The following is a 5,063-nucleotide window of genomic DNA, read 5'->3' as shown; positions in this document are numbered from 1 at the left end:
TGCTTATTATTATTATTTTAAGTGGAGACTGTATTCATTTCTTGCTTTATCATCTTCCCTTGGCTGTCAGCTCTTGGGGCAATAGTTCCTTCTTCTATAGGACCAAGTCCACAGCACTGGGTCTGGCTTCAGATCATGGTTCCTTCTAAACTGGGGTCACTCTGAAGATCTGCTCTGTGTCTATGTCTGGATCCTTCTGACCCTTGGGTTTAGGTCAGAGGTGGGAAGACAATGGCCTCTGGGCTTCTGCATTACCACCATGACATTCTTCAAACAGGAAAGAAAGCAGGTATCCTGGGGTCGTGCCTACTACTCAGGATGCTGTGGTCATCAGGAGGCTGATTATCCTGGGGGCAGCAGCTGTTCTGATTTGTATCTTGAATCTGAGAAACATTAAAAAATCTCTCAGATGAATGGGTAACCTGTAGCCATGTGTCTAAGGGCTCTACAGGTTAGGGAGGCAGTGCTCATGGTGGGGGTGTTCTAGGAGCTACAGGGGACCTGGGGGAAGTGGGAACTTTGATGCTTTGACCTGGTTGTTCTGGGATAGAAAATGGACTTCTAGAAGGACCACTGGATTCTGGCCCTTCCTCACTATTTATCTATAGTTCCTCATTCCCAGTATTATCTTAACCCTTAGCAGCTCTTATGACAAGGGCATGGGGGGGGGGTCATAAGAACTGGGAATCTACAAAGGGGAACATTGGTAGGAGAGATTCCAGAGTATCCAAAGACATAGCCACCACACAGTAGGACCAGACAAGACTTCCTTGCAGGGCCTGGAGTGTTTAAGGCCAATGAGTGGAAATGTTTTGCACTTGGTGTGTGGGGACAATCTCAAGAGAACCTGAGATTTTATGATCTCAGTTCCCTTTGGTGCTGTCTGGAGTGCACCCATGTGGTGGCAGGGGGTGGAATCCAGGGCACAGTAAGGTGTGCTCTTTACCTCCTGAGTTACCTCTCAACCCTGTGCTTATGATCTTAATGGGCAGTTGGGTCCAGAAATCCAGCCACTTTAAGTGTATAGTTCAGCTGTTTTTAATATATTCAGAGTTGGGTAACTCTCACCACAATCTAAGTTTAGAACATTTTCATCACTCCCCACAAAGAAAGCCAGGATCAGTTAGCAGTCACTCCTTGGCCCTACCTCCGGCCAACCCTAGGTAATCTCTCTCAGTCTCTCTCTTAATATTTTAATTATTTGTTTATCTATCTTTACCAGAGCACTGCTCAGTTGTGGTGTGGGAATTGAAACTAGGGCCCCAGAACTTCAGGCTTGGAAGTCTGTTTGCATAACCATTATGCTGTCTCCCCCACTCTCTAGGTAATTTCTGACCTACTTTCTGTGTCTGTATAGCTGAAGCACTCTTGAAAAGCTACGAATTTAGTTAATAAACATTTATTTTGTGTTGGGGCAGTGGGCATAGAAAGAAATGGTGTGACTTGGGCTTTGCTCTCAGGATGTTTAAAGCTGGCAGATAAGGCCTAGTAGCTAGCAGTCCCAACTGCCACTCAGCAGCTCTGCCACTCTGAGGCAGGGTACATGTTCTCTCTGAACTTCAGTGTCCTCACTACTGAAGCAGGGTAATAGCTATCCTGATCTCATAAAGATGCCTTCAGAATTAAGTGATAAAATGAGAAGAACTAAATACAGACATGGCACATGGTCATGGAGTCTAAATGTCATTACTGGTTTGACACTGCAAGGCAAGATGCTGTGGGGCCTGGGGACACCTAGGAAGACTGGGAGGAGTCAGTGTGTGTTGTTGAGCCAGATGTTGTTGTGCGCAGGCCGCAGAGAAGAGAGAGGGGGTCCGGAGCGAAGAGGAAACACAAATCTTTATTTGCGCTGGCACCTCAGAGTTGGGTGTTAGAGAAGCAGGTTGGGCCACGTGGAGATAGCGAAAATGGCTGCCTCACACAGTAACCTTTCCTGCGTCTGAACACCGGAGTGAAGCGCTGGCAAGAGAGTGAGGTGCGGAAAACGAAGGGTTTTTATAGGAGCAGCTTTCACGAGAATGGGAAGGGGGAGGAGTAACCATAGCACTCCAGGATAGGATGATAACTCTAGTGAGAATGGGAGGGGGGAGGAGTAACCAAAGCACTCCAGATATCGTGGGGATATAAACAATGTCCTGAGGGCACAACATGGCTGAACAGGCACTCCGAGAATGTCCCAACTCTCGCGGGAACTAGCAGTACCCTGAGGGGACAACATGGCAGATGTGACTGAATCGGCATAATTTCCCAGCAAATGTGTGTGTGTGTGTAGGGGCTCAGAGTACAGGCTAAGCTGGGCAGTGAAGCTGGGGGAAGCACAAGGTGTTAAAGCACAAGATTTACATGCCGGAGACCCCAAAGATACCAGGTTCAATCTTGGAGAAACATCATCAGCCAGAACTAAGGGGGGCGGGGTTTCTCTCTTGCTTAAAAAAAAGAGACTTACGGAGGTGGGATTATGGAGCAGTAGCAGCTGTGTTTCTCTCTTCTCCTCTCCCGGGTTAACTAGGAATACCAAAGGAGACCACCTGGGACCACAACAAGACAGGACTAGAACAACTTCAGGAACCCACCAAATCACCGGTGAGTGCAAACACATGTGGTGTGTGGACAGAGAGGAGCCTAGGGAGAGATTAAGTGGCTGGTAACAGTCCGGCAGTTTACCAGTTGAGACACCACCTCCAGTCTGTTTCACCAACAAAAAGACTGAAGGGAAGAGAGGACTCCCCTAAGACTCACCAAATTCAACTATGAGTCTCCATTGCTACTGCCCTCAGAATCTGGAGCAGCAGTGGGGAGGCCCTACACTGACACCAGGGGACAGAGAAATAACCAGGAAACTCAGGAGATCTACATGTTGGTAGCCTAGTGGTGGGGCTGTGAGAGTCTCTTTGCATAACCACTGGATTATCTCTGCCACACCCTGCTTTATCTCTTGGTCAGTGATTAAGCTAAGAAGCCTACTTATAGTTTTAAAACCCTCAGGCTCCCATAACCTACATGGAAGAAAAAGAACAAAAGAGGCTTTTAAGCCACTGAGCTCCAATGCAGGGAATAAAATAATAGAAACAACTGTCAATTTCCACAACTGTGAACTCTTTAATTACCTTACTTAGACACAAGTCAATCCAGGCAAGAGTGATGAGCAATTTGAAAAGTACTGAGAGAGGGACCTCATAACATACTATATAAAATGGTTAAACCAACAAGAAGAAATACTGGAGAAATGAACCAGGACAAGAGTCTAGCAAAAAGCCCCCCCAAAGGCTGAAGCACAAAATAATGTCAACAGGAGTTGGGCGGTATCACAGAGGTTGTTAAGCGCATGTGATGCGAAGTGCAAGGACCGGCGGAAGGATCCCAGTTCGAGCCCCCGGCTCCCCACCTGCAGGCTGCAAGAGAAAAACAAAGAGTCACCTACAGAGGAAAACCCATAAGATTAGCAGCAAACTTCTCCACACAAACACTACAGGCCAGAAGAGAATGGCAAGATATCTATCGAGTGCTCAACGAGAAAGGCTTTCAGCCAAGACTACTGTATCCTGCTAGACTGTCTTTCAGATTAGATGGAGGCATCAAAACCTTCTCAGACAAGCAATAGTTGAACCAACTATCACCAAGTCTGCCCTGAAAGAAGTTCTGAAAGGTCTCCTATAAACTGTCAGACCACCATAAATATGCCATATATCAGAACACTTTAAAAATCTACAAGAATGGTATTAAAATTTCTTTAATCTTTGATATCAATAAATGTCAATGAACTGAATTCACCTATTAAAAGGTACAGAGTAGGAAGATGGATCAGAAAACACAACCCAACAATATGATGTATACAGGAAATCCACCTAACTCAACAAGACAAACAGAGAATCAAAGTGAGAGGATGGAAAACTATCATACAGGACAGTGGCCCACAAAAAAGGGCAGGAACAGCTATTCTCATATCTGACATGATAGACTTTAAAATAAGTAAAATAAAAAAAGATAGGGATGGACACTACTTAATGCTCAGAGGATCAGTCAATCAAGAGGACTTAACAATTATTAACATCTATGCACCCAATGAGAAGCCATATAAATACATCAAACATCTACTGAAAGAGCTACAGCAATATATTAACAGCAACACAGTCATAGTAGGGGACTTCAACACCCCACTCTCTCAACTCGACAGATCATCCAGGCAGAAAATCAAGACATGAGGGAGCTAAATAAGGAGATAGATAAACTAGAACTACTAGACATTTTCAGAGTCATTCATCCCAAGAAACTGGAATACACATTTTACTCAAGTCCACATGGGTCATTCTCAAGGATAGACCATATATTAGGCCACAAAGACAGCATCAGCAAATTCAAGAGCATTGAAATCATCCCAAGTATCTTCTCAGTCCACAGTGGAATTAAACTAACACTTAGCAATCAACAAAAGATTAGTAATAGTCTTAAATTGTGGAAGCTCAACAGTACACTTCCTTTTTTAAAAAAATATTTATTTTATTTATTTATTCCCTTTTGTTGCCCTTGTTGTTTTATTGTTGTAGTTATTATTGTTGTTGTCGTTGTTGGATAGGACAGAGAGAAATGGAGAGAGGAGGGGAAGACAGAGAGGAGGAGAGAAAGATAGACACCTGCAGACCTGCTTCACCACCTGTGAAGCGACTCCCCTGCAGGTGGGGAGCCGGGGTTTGAGCCCGGACCCTTATGCCGGTCCTTGTGCTTTGCGCCACCTGCGCTTAACTCGCTGCGCTACAGCCCGACTCCCAACAGTACACTTTTTTTTTTTTTTTCCTCCTCCAGGGTTATTGCTGGGCTCGGTGCCTGCACCATGAATCCACCGCTCCTGGAGGCCATTTTTCCCCCCTTTTGTTGCCCTTGTTGTAGCTTTGTTGTGGTTATTATTATTATTGCCCTTGTTGACGCAATTCGTTGTTGGATAGGACAGAGAGAAATGGAGAGAGGAGGGGAAGACAGAGAAGGGGAGAGAAAGATAGACACCTGTAGACCTGCTTCACCGCCTGAGAAGCGACTCCCCTGCAGGTGGGGATCCGGGGGCTCGAATC

This window comes from Erinaceus europaeus, chromosome 2 (assembly GCF_950295315.1).
Source record: "Erinaceus europaeus chromosome 2, mEriEur2.1, whole genome shotgun sequence".
In the NCBI taxonomy this organism is placed as follows: domain Eukaryota; kingdom Metazoa; phylum Chordata; class Mammalia; order Eulipotyphla; family Erinaceidae; genus Erinaceus; species Erinaceus europaeus.
Note: the sequence above shows the minus strand (reverse complement) of the source record.